The sequence below is a fragment of the Myotis daubentonii genome, chromosome 2 (genome assembly GCF_963259705.1).
Source record: "Myotis daubentonii chromosome 2, mMyoDau2.1, whole genome shotgun sequence".
NCBI classification, from domain to species: Eukaryota; Metazoa; Chordata; class Mammalia; order Chiroptera; family Vespertilionidae; genus Myotis; species Myotis daubentonii.
Window position 1 is genome coordinate 115,518,648 of NC_081841.1, and position 20,544 is coordinate 115,539,191.

General features: G+C 43.0%; 1 protein-coding gene across 1 annotated transcript in view; it reads left to right on the plus strand.

The window, feature by feature from the left end:
- TRPC4 (transient receptor potential cation channel subfamily C member 4) overlaps positions 1-20,544 on the plus strand; it is a 78,350-nt gene that overhangs the window by 32,903 nt on the left and 24,903 nt on the right. The window lies entirely within an intron of this gene.

Genomic DNA, 20,544 nt, shown 5'->3' on the forward strand with positions numbered 1-20,544 from the left:
AGGAGCCTACCATTACCAAAATGTTTAAAGAAATATATTCAGCAGGGCTCCACAGATGGAGATCGTTGTTGCAGTCTGGTGCCACAGCTGTGAGAAGGTCTTTTTGGTTGGGACCCTGTGATGTTTCTGAGACATAAAGACAGTCAGTCGTCCTAAGGAACAGGTGCTGTTAGCACGGATATATGAATAGATAGTTACCCCACATATCAGAAAACAACCAGCTGGCAGCTTAGTATGTCCATTATTATAAGGGATTGTGTAATTATCAGAACAATTCATGTTGTAGTTATTAGATACTGAAGCACTCCCAGTAAAATGTCTCACATTCTCCTCAGATAACTACTGCGGTAACCTTTAGAGACAACATCCCGGCATCCTTTTCCCAAACAATGGGTCCCAACAAACAAAGATCCCAGTGTATGACTTTCCTCCCAAAATAAGTAGAATGAATATAATTCAATATATTAACAATAGGTATCCCAACTCCTACTAGGCAAAATGTCAAGTTCTATTCTACATAGGTTCCTCAATTGCCAGCTTCAGAGCAGTTGGAGTGGTGAGATACATGTCTCAGGGTCCCATCCATTTCTCCCCCAGTTGGCCTATCTTCTTTGCTCTGCTCATGTCTGTCTGACTACCACATCCCCCTTCAAGGATCCTGCTCTGAATTCTTTCAGAGAAAAGGGGCACAAGGTTTCTTCTGTAGCTGTTTCAAGCTGAAGAGGGATGAAGTTTTCTTTCAGAGCCAAGAGATCCTAGCTCTCTGTCAGCGGTACAATGAAGCCTGGGCATGGAAGGAGGTGGCAATGGTGTCTAGAGGTGGTATTCCTTGAGTACAAGTAGGGCTTGAAATCTGGTGGAGACAAACTTTGTTATAAATTTTTGTATTATTGGGGTAAAAGCTAGAGATAAATTCAGGATCCAGTTTAATTCATAGGTAAAAAATAAAGCTTTGAGTCTAATATTCACAATTGTGTCTTATAGAATCTACTGAAAGACAATTACTCCCCCCCCAAAAAAAGAAATCACCCTCATCTTTATTAAGGAGCCAAATTAAGACCAATTGATTTATTGTATTAAGTCTAGTTTCAATTTGGCCTGATCACTTACATGAACACAATAAGAATAGCAATTGATCATATAGGTTTTTAAAAAAATTTATTTGCTGGAGTTTTATGACTGAGCTTTAATTATCCCCCCAGGGCAAAGACAGTGAGCCACTTAGGTGCCATCAGGTTTTCCTGCAGTACCTGTTGACTTGGGTGAATTTCCTCACATTCTTGAGGTTTCCAATATGCCTTGAGGTTCCTTCATTGCCATCTCTCAGGAAAGCAACTTTTGTTCCTTACCTGGAAAGACTGCCATGAACCACTGACCAAGCAAGGTATCAGGCTATTTCTCCAAGGCTCACTTATTGGCTTCAAAGTTAGTCTTCATTCCTTAAAGCTTTCTGGTGACATACAGAGTCCAGGCATTTCTCTTTCAGACATGACATTCCAGTCAGTCTTGGTTTATAAAACACAATTAGAAACAGGTCTTATAGAATTCATGCAACGAAGCATCTTGCCATAACTCACTTAGTAAGAATTGCCAAATTCTGGAGGGATAAGGTACGGAGAAAAATACATAATTTACCAAATTGCTTTAAGAAAAGAATCAAGTTTCCTTATGTCTGAAAAACAAAAAAGATTAAAAATCAGCAATATTTTCCACTAAAAATATATAATTCTTTTCTGTTCATTCAGTCCCACAATCATTTTTTGTTTCTCCTGATTTTTTTCTGCCAATACTTCTATAAATCCAGATACTCTGTAGAGTTCTAATAATTTTCATCCAGTTAGAAGGGGATGATCTGAAAATGTCAGAGTCCTTTCCATGGATCTCTCAGAAGATGTAACATTTTTCCAAATGCATCATAACAAAACAGTGACTGTCTCTAAATGACAAGAAGAAATTTAAAATGACACAATATTTAAGCCTGTTTGGCGTGGCTCAGTGGTTGAGTGTCGACCTATGAACCAGAGGATTGCGGTTCAATTCCCAGTCAGGGCACATGCCCAGATTGTGGGCTTGATCCCCAGTGTGGGAGCATACAGGAGGAAGCCAATCAATGATTCTCTCTCATCATTGATGTCTCTCTCTCTCTCTCTCTCTCTCTCTCTCTCTCTCTCTCTCTCTTCCTCTCTGAAATCAATAAAAATATATATCTTTAAAAAGGATAAATAAATAAATTAATTAAATGATACAATATTTCAGAATAACAATTAAGTTATAAATTAAATTATACCAGAATTATTATTTCTTTATTTGACAAAGCTTCCCATGTACCTTAAGCAGAAAATTTTCCTTCATAAGAAGATAAAACAAATCCTTGAGGCATTCAAGGGCCAATTGGAATGACCTAAAGCCAATTCTAGGTCAAGAAAAGTTTCTGAAAATTCAAACCCTGGGAAGGTTGTCAAACTTATTTTACTAAAAGGTTATATATCATCCTTATTATTATTATTACGCAACAGTATTATTATTCAATCAAAGTGACAAAAGGTATTAAACACAACCATAGGCTATCAAAACTTCAGTTCCCACAATTAAGAAGGTAGACTTTTTAAGCAATCATGTACCTGATTAATATAACATAATATATAACCATTGCCATAATTTATAGAACTTTTGCTTCCTGGGAAAAAACAGGAAAGACTTTTTTTTTTTTTTTTTTACATTTTAGCAGACTAGAAAAGAGTAAACAAATTCTGTATTAGCTTACTTTAGACTCATTTATGAAATTAAATTTATTATTCAGATTATCTATAATTTCCTTTTAATATTTTTCTTCACAACCCTTCCATAACTTTCACAAACCTTTCTACAACTTTCACAAACCTTCTTAGGTATTCAGAAATAACCAGCTTTAGAACTCACTTTCTTTTTTTCTTCAAAATGTATCTTCATGCCTCATTCTTTCTATTACCAAAACTATATAATTTCTTTCCAATTGGTTATAGAATTCTTAATTCTCAGAAACCTTAATTTTTAGGTGATCACTAAAAAGTAAACAGCATTATTTAGATTGGCAAGTATATTTTCACTTTTGAGAGACATATTTCTATTATAAAATATTCACTAACAGTTTCAAGTGTATTTTCTAGCTTTTCTGTAATAAAAGGTCAAAAGTAGGCAAACTCAGATTAATTAATATTTCAGTATCCTGTTATTTCAAAATACCTAGATATTTAATAATTTCTACTACTTAAACCAGCAGAACCAAAGTTTTAAGTTACCAAAGACTTTACAAAGTGGGAGTGGCCCCCTTCCTTGAGGGCACTTCTGCAGTTCAGGCCCTTCTAGGAGAAAAACTTGGGGGGTGGGGGTGGGTAGAAGTTTTATTTCCCATAATTTTCTTTCTGAGTAGACTGTAACAACATGAAACCTTGCATATAAGAAGAGATCTTACCCTATTTCAAAATAGAAACAAAAACAACCCCTAAATAAATAGATGAGTATTCCCAATAGTAGGGACTGGGACATTAACTTTAGAATATTATCTTACACTAACCCAGCACAGCAAATGACCTTTCATTCTGAGTAGTGCAAGCCTGAACAGTAGAAACAGAGGATTCCTAGTGTTCTTAAAATAACAAAGAGTAAACTAAGTCCCCCAAAGATAAGAAAGGAAGCAAAGAACACCCTTAATCAAAGTTACATTACAGACAGACAAAACTCTCACTAGCAAAGAATTTGGAGTGGCTGATGTCTTGAGAAGGAAAGTAGGGAGGGTCCCCAACATTAAGAATGCTCAGCAGCTGCTGGGAAGTTCCTCCATGCCATGGGTTCAGCCTGCCAGAAGCAGCTGGAGCCCCCAGAAAAGTGGGATGTGCCCCATCTTTAAACAAGTAAACCAGACAACGAAGAGTCACAAAATAACAATCAACAGAGATACTCTATGCATCATATTTACAGGCACACACAACCCCCAGACAAGAGCTTCACACCATGCTTCTTGTCTGTCCAGCCACAGAAACTTCAGAATGCCCTGCATTTAAAAAACAAACAAATAAACAAACAAACAACACAAACACTGAAGCAGAGCAATGTCTCTTGTCCCAGAATGGATCAGACTAAGGGCTTGAATACCAGTCAAGGACCACTAGAGGTCTCTTGCTATCAGGACCTGGTCAGGCTCATCCAGTAAATGCATGCCTTAAGCCCAGATGAGAGGCAGCAAATGCTTCTGGTGCCATACAAACAAGATTGATTCTTCTGTCATACAGAAATGCTTGATTCAGCTTACATCTTAGGTGAGATGATGGAGATTGCTGAGGCTGAGGCTGGGGCTGGGACTCAAAACAGGAAAATTCCTGGCAGTGCTGCAAATAAAAGAGTCCAGTCCTCAGTCCCAGGAACCCCGAGTCCAGACAGCAAGCTGGATCGCCAGTATTCACCCCAGAGGAGTCGCTCGCTTACATCCCACCAGAGTCACTAGATTATGTAACCTGACAACCAAGGGTTCCGGGCTTTCTTTCACTACTTCAGCCAATTAAGCAGAGGCAGGGTTGGATCATACATGAGTGTTTATTCCAATAATGCTAGCAGTACAGGAGAGAATCAGGTCATCCACAAAAAATCTGCTCTGCACCCCACCATAAGCCAGCTGCTTTATATTGGGTAAAAGGACAAAGATTACATGGGGAAATAGGAATTACAGGCATGGGAAAGTAGGCACGGGATAATCATTACAGGTTACAAGTCACGCAAGCTCAGGGTGGGCAGGGGTCTCAAGAGGGCAGGCACCTCTGGGCACTCTGGGACCAGATTACAGGTAATAGGGATTGGGGTTTGTAAAGAGCAGGTGTCTCCTAGACTAGGTTGTTCCAGCCATGAGGATGTGAATCTTTCCATAATAATAGGCAGTTCTTGGGAAGAAGAATGGACTGCATTCCGATATTAGCTCCCATGTCCCAGGGAATACAACTCCCAGTCAGGTTAGAATGTGCTTTCTCTCATCAGAACAAAACATTCATGGTTAACAGAGCATGATTAATATTTATTATTTTATTTCTTATAACCAATAGCTAGGAGAATATTATGTCTCTTCCCTTAACAATTTCAGAATATGTTTAATTGTCCAACATTTTGCTTCTACTATCAATCATATTAAATGCCAAGAAGTTATGTTTGTAAAAAACATTATGACTGCTCAGAAACATGTTTCTCTTATACTGGAAAATTATACTTCCTTTGAAAAATGTTACTGGAAAGCAGAAAATACATGGACTTAGGTATGTGCTTTCATCATACCACTGACATGAGACAAATCATTCCTCACTTATTTCCCACTTCATATCTTAATTTTTAAAGTTCTCATAGTGATGTTTTGGGAATTAATACCCTGACATTCAATAGTCACTTTGAACTTCTAAGATGAATTGTTTTGGGATGTATACTAATATGCCTTTATATTATAATTACCAAGGAATAAGAATGGGTTTGCAAAATAATAATGGGTATTCAGGCATGGGGGAAGTAGGCAAAAGGAATAAAAATGAGTATAATGTTTACAGATTACAGACAATGAGGTCTGGGGGTTTGCGAAGGGTTGGACATCTCAGTTTTCTACAACAAGGTTATTAATCTTTTCATCAAAGAAAATAGGCATCTCTGGGATGAGGAGGATGGGCTGCATTTCCAGGTTAGCTCCTAGGTCCAGGGGAGTACAACTCCCAGCTAACTTATAATGTGCTTTCTTAATCAGAACAAAACAATCACAGTTAACAGAGCATGATTAATATTTCTTATCACTATAACTAGTCTCCACTATTCTCTTTCTTCCTCCTGCTCCTAACAATTCTAAAAAAAGTTAAATTAATTTACTCCAAATATTTAATTTCTCTGTTAAAAAAAAAGTTGAAATTATTTACACAAACCACATATGGTTGCAAAAGAAATGTAATGATTAAGTTTTAATAGGCAATTATTGCATGTGTTCCACATGCTAGTAATTGAGCTAGGAATTGGGGGTGGTGTTCGTTTTTCTATTATGGGAGAAACAGATATGAGAACATATTGCTATAATACTAGGGGCCCAGTGCACGAATTCATGCACCTTGAAAGGAATTGTGGATTGCAGTAGGCACAGGGGCCAGTCTCAACCCATCCTCCGCACCCCCGCCTAGGCCCTCCTGCCATAGCCCCCGGTCCTCTGCCTGCCAGCAGCCCCGCTCCTGCTGCCGCCGCTCCCATGCAATAACAGCACAGGCCCCACTTGCATCCACTGATGGTGCAGAGCGATTGGGGCAGGCACCAGCAGCGGGTGTGAGCAGCAGCTGGTGCCCTGATCGCCCCTCAGGAGCAGGGGGAGGTGGACAAGCCCTCAGGGGCGATCAGGGTTGTTCGCACCCACTGATGGCACTGAGTGATCGGGACCAGCACTGGGCACCAGCAGCGGATGCGAACAGCAGCTCCAGCACCAGCTGCGGGTGCAAGCGCCGGGTGGGACTGCAGCACGCAGGAGCAAAGATTTTCAGTAACCACCAGAGGCTCGCCCTGACTACAGTGACCAGCGCCTGCCTTGGTCTGTCACCCCTGCTCACCTCGTCCACTATCCCGCTGCAGCCAATGCCTGCCATGTTCCGCACATGCCCCCTGTGGTTAGCGCACATCATAGCGACCGGTTGTTCGGTTGTTCCAGTTTTTCTGCCATTCAGTCTATTTGCATATTAGCCTTTTATTATATAGGAGGATGTGCTATGTAATATATTTAACATTGTAAGATAGTCACATGCAAAAGACAATTTAAACAGTGTAAGAAATAATGTTTTTTTTTTAAGATAAACAGGGAAGGGTTTCAAAAAGCCAAACTCTGGCTTATTCCTTTCCACATCAAAATATACTTGCTCTTTTTTCTATGTTTTTCTTAAATTTATAAGAAATTGATTTAATCCCTAAGAAGCTATTAATGAATAATACTATATTATGTTATCTGTCATAGGAGTATATCGATTTAAAAAGTGTTTCTGGGTCCAAAAATAAAGAGTACATGCAAAATAAATTTCTCTTTACTATTTTCTTTTTGGGCCATAGCAGTGGGAATTTTGGGTTTTAATATGCCACAAAACTTACAAGAAGATATGAGGATCTGTTCTAATATTTTAAGAAATTCATGTGTGCTGCCACCAGAATCATGGAGAACCACTCCAAAATTTTGACTTCCAACTCTCCCTCCCACACCCCATAGAATTACCACACTTTTGATGCATTGTTAGGAATATGTTACCATCATTTCTTAGATGCAAAAAGGAGTTTAACACTGACTTGGGCTTTCCTATTAAAACAATGATTCACTCCTTTCAGGGGGAGAAGGTAAAATTTAAAAGCTTTACTTGTTATAAATTGCTAGGCTTGAAAATTTTATTTTTATATTCCTTTCTCTAAATTTAAGTATTTTGATTCAAGTTGCTGCACATGAAACCGGACAACCAATGGGTCTGGGCTGCCTGTCACTGCTTGAGCCAATTAAGCAGAGACAGGGTTGAATCATATGACTCAACCAATTTCAATAATGCTGGCAGTATGGGAGAATAGCAGGTCATCCAGGAAAATCTGCTCTCTAGCCTCCCTTTGCCATAGCCCAGTTGCTTATATGAGGTACAAGGACAAAGATTACATGGGAAAGTGGGCAAAGGTATAAGAATGAGTATGCAAAATAAAAATGGGTATTATAGGCATGGGGAAGTACGATAAAGAATAAGAATGGGTATAATAGCTACAGGTTACAAGCAATGTGGGCAATGTGGGCTGAGGGTTTGCAAAGGGCAAGGGGCATCCTGGTCTCCATTATTTCCTTTCTGCAGCAAGGTTGTTCATCTTTCCATGGTAATAGGCAGATCTCAGGTGGGGAGGAGGGGCCAAATTTCCAGGTGAGCTCCGAGATCCCTGGTAAAACTCTCAGCCAGGTTAGAATGTGCTTTCTTTAATCAGAACAAAACATCATGGTTAACAGAACATGATTAATATTTCTCATAATTACAGCTGGTCCCCAATATTCTATTTCTGCCCCAAACACACATAAAGATAATTAAAGATTAACTGTGATATCAAACCATTTCTTTTTCCTTATCCATGTTAATTTTACTAACCCTTGGATATTTTTATGCTTCGGGAATTTATGACAAACTAAATAAATATTGTGAGTCATGTCTCTTCTCCAGCCTCATCCCACTCTCAATCCTGCCTCTTCTCTACCAGCCTAACCAAACTCAATTAATGTTATATATTTACTCTTTATCTAGACTACATTTCCAGAATGAGGTTATATTAGTTTGGTTTGTATACTCATAGTTGAGTTTTAGACATTTATATTTTAGATGAAAATAAATAGTGCATATTATTTGTAAGAAAAAATATAAGATAAATGAAAGCCAAATTAAGAAGATTCTGATAATAATGTTTCAGAAGACCAGAGAAAAAGCAAGCCACACTTAGAGAAAGGGAGTTACATTATTTATAAATTCTGTGCAGGCCCAGAGAAAAATGTGTCTTTCAAATTCTGGGCCCCCAACATGGAGGAAACTCTCTTTATTTATACTTTTTTTCAGTCCTTTGTCTCCCATATTTGGAATGAGACTTCCGGGCCTTCTGAGAAAGAAGGCCTGCGTGCTGGGAAGGGGCCATGAGACCATATCTTAAGGCTTGGCTGGCCTGGTGTCAGCACTGACAACTCTGTCTGGGGCATAGTTTATGGCCTCTCTGGAATGGGAGTAGTCTTATTTTCCTTATTATTTAAGACAGAAGCCAGAATAGCAGGGTTAAAATTTCAAACAGCAGTTTTTATATAAGATGGATGCTTCAATAAGAGGAGTTAAATGAGAATCAAAAAGTAATTGCTTTTGTTCTGAATTCCTTTCAGTTTGAATAATCTTCCTGAGAGTTATTTGTATAAACATGAAGACAAGGGGATATACACATATTCATTAATAAAAAGGTGGAAGTCACTTTGTATAACCAAGATATGGCTTAGAATATCAAATCACACTTCAAAGGGACTTTAGAAATCATTTAACTCAACCATTTCCTTTAAAAGAGAACTTATTTACCTTGCTCAGCATTTCAGGATCCCTTGGTGACAGAGCTGGGAAAAAAAACTGGGTGATTGTTTCCCAATCTCATGTGCTTTTTACTGCCTTAAATTGTTTCCCTGAAAAGTCTGATGAGCATGCAACAATACCTTCCATGTTGTGTATTTATCTTTTAAGTTTTCTCAACAGCTCTTCCAGATCCTATCACTGTTTTCAGTTTCCTCTTAGATTCCTGTATCTCAAAGTTCTCATTTAACAAGATGGCATGCCTTCTGCTCTCATCCTAACTTGCTTATATTTAAGCCACATTTTTGAAACAGAAAATTAAAACTAAATTCTAGGTAGAGTTTATACATGTTTTGAGTCATTTTTCTCTAACCTTCCTAGTTGTGATTCACTTACTGGCTCTTGTCACCTAGCAGGTGCTCATTCTCTTCCCTGCCCTTCAGGGTTACCACCATTGGTCCTCTCTAGATTCCATCACTGGTGATTTTATCTTGCTATTTATGACCACTGGGTAACAATTAACCCTGAAGAATTAAATAACTCTTAAAAAACAACAACTTTGGACTTGTTAGGGTCACTGAAGGAGTAACGCACAAGGCCAAAAGTGGTAAAGAGTTATACACTTATTAGGTCATCTGGTAATCAGATGGGCTGAGCCCCCAAATAATGCCAGCAGCCAGGAACAGGGAGTCAGAGATTTTATTTTATTTTTATTTTATTATTTCTTTTTTTAATTAAATTTTATTGGGGTGACATTAGCCATCATGAACATATAGGTTTCATGTGTGGATTACTAATTTACAAAATCTGTATATAGGACCATGTGACCACCACCCAAAGTTAAATCTTATATTAGGACCCCTTTCACACCTCACGCCCCTTACTCTGGCAACCACCACACTGCTGTTTGTGTTCATAAATTTCAGTTTTATATTCCACATATGAGTGAAATCATATAGTTCTTAGCTTTTTCAGTCTGACTTATTTCACTTTGCATAATGTTCTCAAGGTCCATCCATGTTATTGTAAATGATGCTATTTCATCCTTTCTTATGGCCGTGTAGTACTCCATTGTGTATATGTACCACCTCTTCTTTATCCAGTCCTCTATCACAGGGTACTTTGGCTATTTCCAAGTCTTGGCCACTGTGAATAATGCTGCAATGAACATAGAGGTACATATATCTTTGTGTATAAATGATTTTGAGTTTTTTGGGTATATACCCAGGAGTGGGATTGTTGGGTCATATGGTAGCTCTATTTTTAATTTTTTGAGGAATCGCCAGACTGCTTTCCAAAGTGGTTGTACCAGTCTTCATTCCCACCAGCAGTGAATGAGGGTTCCCTGTTTACCACAACCTCTCCCACACTTGCTGTTGTTTGTCTTGCTGATAATAGCCACTCTAACTGGTGTAAGATGGTATCTCATTGTAGTTTTCATTTGCATTTCCCTGATTGGCAGTGAGGTTGAACATCTTTTCATATACAGGACTCTAGGCAGGCTTTTTTGGCAGGGACTTCTCTGGGCAGGTCCATATCCTGGGCATGTCCTGAGGGGAAAGATAGTGGTCTTAGCAAATGGAATGTGGTCTAAGCAAAAGAAAATGTTGGCTGTGAAGTAGTCTACAGGTCAGTTCCCAGGGGAGGGGATATCGATTCAATTATTTGATCAGATCTAATAGGACTTTCTTATATGGATAACTAGGTGTTCCAGGTAAATTAACCTTTCACTTGGAATACTTTTTGGGGAAAGCATAAATGAAGCAGAAATGTTTTATTGATCAAAACCTTTACTGTAAGAAGAAAACTCATTGGGAAATGGCTTCTCTCTGGGAAATCATAAAAAATCCTACCTAAGGGGAAACCTATTGGGAATTTTTAGCTAAATCTCATTTTAGCAGCAAAACCCTCTCAGTATTAAAACACTGGTTCTCAAACTTTAATGTGTATTAGAATCATAGGGAATGTCCATTTTAACAAGCACTTACAGCTTGTAGCTTTAATTAGAAACTCCTGTTTACAAAATCACTGGTGTCAGCTATTTAAACTAAAACAAAACTAGTGTTTCTACTTGTGGCTCCAGAGTTTGGATCACTTAATTATAGTAAAAAGATGTTATGCAACACTTCACCAAAGTATTTAATTAATATGAAATATATACATACAATATATATATATAATCTAATAAAAGACAAACATGCAAATTGACTGTACATTCGCTATGCCTTAAGCCATGCCCACCAGCCGACTAGAGCAACTATATGCAAATTAATCCAACCAAGATGGTGGCGGCACCCATGGAGCTGGAGCAAGCAGGAGGCTTGGTTGCCCTGGTGATGGAGGAAGCCAAGCTTCCCGCCTGCCCTGGCCAGCTGTGGCCTAGGCTCAAGGCAACAAAGTTTCAATTATAGAAGATAAATAAAACCCCAATACCTGCTTCCAGCCAGCCTCTGCTGGTGGCTTGGGTGGCACGGGGCTATGGCCAGCCTGAAAACAGCCATTAGCCCCTCACACAGGCTGGCCAGGCACCCCAGCAGGACCCCCTACCCTGAAGGGTGTGTGGCCAGCCTGAAAATGGCCATCAGCCCCTCACCCAGGCTGGCCAGACACCCCAACAGCACCCCCACCCTGATCTGGACACCCTTCAGGGCAAACCAGCCAGCCCCCACCCATGCACCAGGCCTCTATCCTATATAATAAAAGGGTAATATGCAAATTGACCCTAACAGCAGAACAACTGGGAATGACTGGTCAATATGACACACACTGACCACCAGGGGGCAGATGCTCAATGCAGGAGATGCCCCCTGGTGGTCAGTGCGCTCCCACAGGGGGAGCTCTGCTCAGCCACAAGCCAGGCTGATGGCTGGCAGTACAGCAGTGGTGGCAGGAGACTCTCCTGCCTCCTCAGCAGCACTAAGGATGTCAGAATGGAGCTTAGGCCTTCTCCCCACTGGCAAGTGGACATCCCCTGAGGGCTCCTGGGCTGCCAGAGGGATGTCTGCCTGGCAGCTTAGGCCCAATCCCCCGGGGAGGTGGACATCCCCCAAGGGGTCCCAGACTGTGAGAGGGCAACAGGCCGGGCTGAGGGACCCCTCCAAGTGCACAAATTTTTGTGCACTGGGCCTCTAATGTATATATATATATATATATATATATATATATATATATATATATGATATGCAAATTAACTGCCAACCAAGATGGTGGTTAATTTGCATATGTATGCGCCAAGCCATGGACTGAGGCTTTAGGCCTGGGTCAGGGAGGAGCAAGCCAGCGATTGTTGAGCCAGCAATCGTTGATGGCAGTGGCGGAGGGGAACCGGGACGAAGCCAGCCAGTGATCATTGAGCCAGCGATCATTGATGGCGGTGATGGTAGGGAGCTGGGGGTGCCCCGGCCCTGGCTTAAACCTTTGGACAGAGGTTTTAGGCTTGGGCCGGGGAGGAGCCAGCCAGCGATCGTTGAGCCAGCGATCATTGATGGCAGTGGCGGCGGGGAGCTGGGGGTGCCCCGGCCCAGGACTAGCACCTCAGCCAGAGGCTTCAGGCCTGGGCTGGGGTGGAGCCAGCCAGTGATCCTTGATGGCCATGGCGGCAGGGAGCTGGGGGTGCCCCCGCCCAGGGCTAATGACTCGCCAGAGGTGTTAGGACTGGGCAGGGGCCGAGCTGGCAATTGGTGTGAACTACAGAGGAAACACCTTTTCTGACTCTGATTGGTTAAGCTCCCTGTATGCCACTGATAATATTCTTAGTAAATGGGTAATAAGAGTCCAAATAGGTGATCTAGGGTTTTTTTTTTACCACACTGCTGGAGAAAAAAAAGGAAGGTCTGCTGCTGGAGGGTTAAGAAATGTCATATCCTACCCTAGCCAGTTTTGCTCAGTGGATAATGCCTTGGCCTACCCAACACAGATTCTGGGTTCAATTCTGACCAAGGGCATGTACCTAGGTTGCAGGATCCTCCCTGGCCCAGGCCCAGGTCAGGACTCATGCAGGAGGCAACCAATCAGTGTTCCTCTTACTTTGATGTTTCTCTCTGTCTTTCCCTTTCTCTTCCACATTCTCTAAAAATCAATGGAAACATATCCTCAGGTGAGGAGAAAGAAAGAAAGAAAGAAAGAAAGAAAGAAAGAAAGAAAGAGAGAGAGAGAGAGAGAGAGAGAGAGAGAGAGAGAGAGAGAGAAAGAAAGAAAGAAAGAAAGAAAGAAAGAAAGAAAGAAAGAAAGAAAGAAAGAAAGAAAGAAAGAAAGAAAGAAAGGTCATAGCCTATGAAAGACACTTCTTGAAAATGCCTAAATAAAGTTGTCATTTTTTCATGGTAAAAGGACTGGAGTTCGTGTTGATGAAAACATCTTGGTGGCTGCGGTGACTGGCAGTGGCTGAAACAGTGCGGTGATGGGGCTGGTGCCTTCCCCTGATCAGCCTGGTCGACTCCCACAAAGGGAGGCCAGACTGTGGCTTAGGCCTGCTCCCCAAGGGGAGCAGGGAGCAGGTAGTAGGATATTCCCTAGGGCTCCCAGTATGTGATAGGGGGCAAGCTGGGCTGAGGGACCCTCCCCTCCAGTGCACAAATTTTTGTGCACCGGGCCTCTAGTATCCTATCTAATAAAAGAGAAACATGCAAATTGACCATAACCCCAACACCCTTCCCATTGGCTAATCAGCAGGATATGCAAATTAACTGCCAACCAAGATGATGGCCTGCAACCATGCAGCTGAAGCAAACAGGAGGCTTCCTTGCTCCAGTGATGGAGGAAGCCAACATTCCCTGCCTGCCACTGCCAGCCTCTGAGCTGCACTCTAAGCAACTATGTTGCAATTATAGAAGCTAAACAAGCTCCAGAGACCTGCTTTCAGCCAGCTTTGGCCTCAGAGCTTAGAGCTGCTGTGCTGGCAACAGAGTTTCAATTATAGAAGTCAAACAGACCCAGAAACCTGCTTTCATCCCTCAGAGCTGGAGCCGGCTCTCAGCTCCAGTGACAGCTATAGAAGGTAAATAAGTCCCAGAATTAAAAAAAAAAAAAAAAAAAGAAAAAAAGGAGAGGCTGGGAGCTTAAGTTGCCCTCCAGCTTGAAAATGGCTCTCAAGCCCTCACCCACACTTGGCCAGGCATCCCAGTGGGGACAGCCACCCTGAACGGGGTGTGACCAGCTGCAAACAGCCATCATCCCTTCATCCAGGCTGGCCAGGCACCCAAGTGGGACCCCCACCCTGATCCGGGACACTTTCAGGGCAAACCAGCCATGCACCAGGCCTCTATCCCATACTACAGGCAGGGCGGGACGGCGCAAGCTGCCATCTGGGCTCCAGGTGAAGCCCTGGGCAGTAGGGCATAAGCCCCGCCCCCAGCTGGGACCCCAGTGTGCCACCTGAGCCCCCAGCCGGGACCCCTGTGCCGCCTAAGCCCCGCACTGCTAAGCGTCGCCCCCAACCAGGAACCTATGACTATTGGAGAGCAGGAAAGTGCCGCTGGGTCCTGGATTGCTGTGGTGATCTGGCCATAGGTAAGTAGAAAAGTGCGGCCTGTAGGCAGCCCCCAGCTGTGCCTGATCCAGGAGCAGGAAAGCAAGCCTGGCCTGTGGGCAGCCCCCAGCTATGCGTTCTCCCCAGTCACCATGAGGATCTGGGAGAAGGAAAGCAAGCCTGCCCAGCGGACAGCCCCAAGCTGGGCCTGATACAGGAGCAGGAAAGCCCGGCCTGTGGACAGCCCCCAGCTGGGCCTGCTTCACGGTCGCCATGGGGTTCCGGGAGCAGGAAATCCCAGCTTGCAAGCAGCACCCCCATCCTGGCCATAGATCAAGGGAGAGTACAACATGCAGTGGAGGCCAGGAGCCTGAGAGATCAACACAGAGGGGCTCCTGCTCCAAGCCTCCATGGTGTGGCTGGGGGCAGGCCCCCAGCAGACACACACATACAAACACATACAGTGCCTGCTCTGAGCCTCCAATGTGGCTTGGGGCAGACCCCCAGTGGGGACACACACACACACACACACATACACACACACGGCAACTGCTTGGAGCCTATGTGGCGCGGCTGGGGGCAGGTCCTAGCAGACACACACACACACACACACACACACACACACACACACGACACCTGCTCTGAGCCTCTGCTGCCAGACTGTGGCCATCAGTAGGACATCCACTGAGGGCTCCTGGACTGTGAGAGGGGCAGGCTGGGCTGAGGGAACCCCACCCCCAGTGCACGAATTTTGTGCACCGGGTCTCTAGTATATAATAAAAGCCTAAGCGACCATTATGGCAGAACTACCAGAATGACCAGTTGCTATGATGCGCACTGACTTCCAGGGGGCAGACACTCAACACAGGAGCTTACCCCTGGTGGTCAGTGTGCTCCCACAGTGGGAGAGCCAGTCAGCCAGAAGCTGGGCTCATGGCTGGCAAGCTCAGTGGTGATGGCAGAAGCTTTTTCCACCTCAGCGGCAATGCTAAGGAGTAGTGAGCCAGGTGGTAAAGAGGTAGGGGTCCTGAACTGCAAGAGGGTGCAGGCCTGGCTGAGGGACCCCGCCCTCCCCCAAGTGCATGAATTTCATGCACCAGGCCTCTAGTATATATATATTTGGTGTCCCAGATCAGGGTGGGGGTCCCTGCTGGGGTGCCTTGCCAGCCTGGGTGAGAAGCTGATGGCCGTTTTCAGGCTGGCCACACCCACAGGGTGGAAGCAGGTATCTGGGATTTATTTAACTTCTATAATTGAAACTCTGTAGCCTTAAGCAAAGCCCAGGTGGGGTTTCCCCTGGCAACCAAGGCTCCCAGTCCCTCCTTCAGCAGAGGCCATCGTGGCTGGAAGCAGGTATCTGGGATTTATTTATCTTCTATAATTGAAACTTTGTAGCCTTGAGCAGAGCTCAGGGATGGTCAGGGCAGGCGGGAAGCTTGGCTTCCTCCATCGCCGAGGGCAACACAAGCCTCCTGCTCACTCCAGTTCCGTGGCCGCAGCCATCTTTGTGACGGACTGAGTGAGGAGTGATGGTTAATTTGCATTTGCATATTACTCTTTTATTAGATAGGATACACACACACACATACACACACACACACACACACTCACACACACATGAGGCCCAGTGCATGAAGTTGTGCACGGGTGGGGACCCTCGGCTTGCCCTGCCATCAGGGCCAATCTGGGGGGGCCAGCACATGGGGGGAGGGACCACGGGAGGTTGGCTGGCAAGCCCACCCCCCATCAGGGTCCATGGGGGGCCAGCCAGTGTGGGGAGGGGCTGCAGAAGGTTGGCCCCAGCAGCAAGCTAACCAACTGCCGATTCCACATGGAATTGGGCTCCCTCTTCCTTCCTGTCTGGGTCCAGCAGCAAGGTCTTGGTCAGTGTACATCATAGCTTCTGGCTGGTCATCCGGTCATTCCTGCCGTTCCGGTTGTTCAGTCCTAAGGGTTGCTTAATTTTTCAATTACAGTTTACATTCAATGTTATTCTGTATTAGTTTCAGGTTTACAGCAAAGTGCTTAGAAAATCATGTACTTCACAGAATGTTGTCCCCACTGCTTCAAGTACCCACCTGCCCCAAACATATTTATCACAATATTATTGACTATATTCTCTATCATAAAATCTATACCTCTGTGAACATTCTGCAACTAACAACTTTTATTGTTTAATTCCTTCACCTTTTTCACCCAGCCCCCAGTATCCCTCCCCTCTGACAACTATAAGTCTGTTCTATGTATGTATGAGTCTATTGTTTATTTTATTTATTGGTTTATTTTGTTAATTAGATCCAAATATAAATAAAATTATATGGCACTTGTCTTTCTCCATATGTCTTATGTCACTAAGCATAATAACCTTTAGGTCCATTTATGCAGTTGCAAAGGGTAAGATTTCATGTTTTTTATGGTCCAATAGTATTTCATCGTGTTAATGTACCACAGCATTTTTATTCACTCATCTATTGAGGGGCACTTGGGTTGCTTCCATATCTTGGCTATTCTAAATAATGCTGCAATGAACATAAGGATGCATATTTTTTTGGTTTTATTTGGATATATCCTCAGAAGTAGCATCCCTGGATCATAAGAAGTTCCACTTAAAAATTTTTTTAAAAACCTCCACACTGTTTTTCATAGTGGCTGCATCAATCTGCATTCCCACCAATAATGCACAAGGGTTCCCTTTACTCCATATCTTCACCAACACTTGTTTGTTGATTCGCTGATGATGACAACCATTCTGACAGGAGTGGAATTGTATCTCATTGTGGTTTTCATTTGCATTTCTCTGATGATTAGTGATTTTGAGCAACATTTTATGTCTATTGGCCATCTAGATGTCCTCCTTGGAGAAGTGTCTCTTCAGGTCTTCTGCCCAGTTAGGGTATTTGTGTGTGTGTGTGTGTGTGTGTGTGTGTGTGTGTGTGTGTGTGTGTTTATGGGTATTAACTTGTCTGAGTTCTTCATAGATTTTGAATATTAACCCCTTACCACATGTATCATTGGTGAATATGCTCTTCTGTTCAGTAGGTTGTCTTTTTGTTTTGTCGATGGTTTCCTTTGCTGTGCAAAATCATTTTAGTTTGATTTAGTTGATGTAGTCACATTTATTTACTTTTTCTTTTGTTTCCCTTGACCTAGAGATATATCAGAAAAAAATATTGATAAGTGAAATGCCAAAAAGTTTATTGCTGATGTATTCTTCTAGAATTTTTATGGTTTCAAGTCATACATTTAAGTCTTTAATCCTTTTTGAGTTTATTCTTATTAATGGTGTGAGAAGGTGGTCAGGTTTCAGTTTTGAATGTATCTGTCCAATTTTCCCAACACTGTTTATTGAATAAACTGTCTTTACCCCATTGTTTTCTTGCCTCCTTTGTCAAATATTAATTGACCATATAGGCATAGGTTTATTTATGGGCTTCTTATTCTGTTCCATTTATCTATATGTTGTTTTTATGCCAGTAGCATACTATTTTGATTGCTATGACTTTGTAATATAGGTTGATATCAAGTAGTGTGATACCTCATACTTAGTTTTACTTTTTCAAGATTGCTGAGGCTATTTGGGGTTTTTGGTGGATTTATATAACTTTTTGAGTTATTTGTTCTGACTCTGTAAAAAATGCCATTGGTATTATGATAGGCATTGCATTGAACCTATAGATTGCTTTGAGTAGTATGGACATTTTAATGATGTTAATTCTTCCTACCCATGAGCATGGTATATACTTCCACTTATTTGTATCTTCTTAAATTTCTTTCTTCAATATCTTATAATATCTAAAGTACAAGTCTTTTATAACCTTGGCTAAATTTATTCTTAAGTACATTCTTTTTTATGCAATTATAAATAGCATTGACGTCTTAGTTTCTCTTTATATTTTTATTGTTGACTGTATTACAGATGTCCCACATTTTCTTACACTTTGCTTCTCTCCACCCTGCCCCTGCCTTCCCTAGACCTTCCCCACAGTATTTTCTGTGTCCATGGGCTAAGCATATATGTATATAAGTTCTTTGGTTGATCTATTCCCATCCTCCCCACCCACCTCCTCTTTGAGATCAGTCAGGCTGTTCCATTTATTCATGCCTCTGGTTCTATTTTGTTTGTCAGTTTATTTTGTTCTTTAGATTCCACATATGAGTGAAATCATGTGATACTTATCTTTCTCTGACTGGCTTATTTCACTTAGCATAATGTTCTCCAGGTCCATCCATGCTGTTGCAAATGGTAAGAGTTCCTTCTTTTTTGCAGCCATGTAGTATTCCATTGTGTAAATGTATTACAGCTTTTTTATCCATCTACTGATGGGCACTTGGGCTGTCTCTAGATCCTGATTATTGTAAATAATGCTGCTATGAACATAGATGTGTATATATTATTCCTGATTGGTGTTTCAGGATTCTTAGGAGATATACCCAGAAGCTAGGTCAAAATGTGATTCCATTTTTAATTTTTTGAGGCAACTCCATACTGTGTTCCATAGTGCCTGCACCAGTCCACATTCCCACCAACAGTGCCCTAGTTTACATTTTATCTGCATCTTCACCAGCACTTGTTGTTTTTGATTTATTTATAGTTGCCATTCTGATCAGTGTGAGGTGGTACCTCATGATAATTTTTATTTGCATCTCTCTCTCGATTAGTGACCTTGAGCATTTTTTTTTTCATGTCTATTGGCATCTGTATGTCCTCTTTGGAGAAGTGTCTTTCAGGTCCTTTGGCCATGTCGTTAATGGGATTGTTTGTCTTCCTGATGTTGGGTTGTATAAGTTCTGTATATATTTTGGAGATTAACCCCTTATCTAATAAATCATTTGCAAATATGTTTCCCCATATGGTAGGTTCCCTTTTTGTTTTGTTGGTGGTTTATTTTGCTGTTCATTAGTTTATTTTTCTCAGAGTTTATTATGTATAACTAGAGGCCCAGTGCACAAAAATTTGTGCACTCAGGGGCGGGGGGGTGTTCCTCAGCCCGGCCTGTGCCCTCTCGCAGTCTGGGACCCCTTGGGAGATAATGACCTGCTGGCTTAGGCCTGCTCCCGGGTACAGAGGGCAGGCCCAATCCCTAGGTGCAGCCCCTGGTTGGGCTCAGAGCAGGGCCGATTGGGGAGTTGCGATGCCACCCTAAGTCACGCTCAGAGTAGGGCCGATTGGGAGGTTGGGGCACCGCCGCCTGTCACACTCAAGGCAGAGTCGATGGGGAGGTTGTGGCGCCACCCCCTGTCATGCACAGAGCAGGGCCGGTCAGTAGGTTGGGGAGCTCCCCCATCATGCACAGAGCAGGGCCCATCAGGGGGTTGGGGAGCTCCCCCCTATAACACAAAGAGCAGGGCCGATAGGGAATTTGGCACACACAGAGCAGGGTGGATCAGGGGGTTGGGGCGCCGCCCTCTATCACCCACAGAGCAGGGCCGATAGGGAGGTTGTGGCCCTGTCCCCTGTCATACACAGAGCCTCAGGGCAATCAAGGGGTTTGGGCGCTGCCCCCTGTCACACTGATCCCAGTGCTGGGAGGCATATTACCCTTTTACTATATGGAATAGAGGCCTGGTGCACGGGTGGGGGCCGGCTGGTTTGCCCTGAAGGGTGTCCTGGATCAGGGTGGGGGTCCTCACTGGGGTGCCTGGCCAGTCTGGGTGAGGGGCTGCGGGCTATTTTCAGGCTGGGACTGAAGCTCCCAACTGCTCCTTTTTTTCTTTTTTTTTCTTTTTTATTCTGGGCCAGCTTTAGCTCTGAGGCTCCAGCTCTTAGGCCTCCACTCCTGAAAGCAGGAATCTGGTTTGTTTTGGTTCTCGAAACTCTGTATCAACTCCAGCTCTGAGATCCCAGCCAAGTCTATATTTGTTACAATGTTTGAAACTGCAGGCTCAGAGGCCTGCAGCAGCCAGCTAGGAACTTTGGAGTCCTCGGTCACTGAAGCAAGCAAGCCTCATGTTTGCTTCAAGCTGCCTGGCTTCCGGCCGCCATCTTGGCTGACAGTTAAT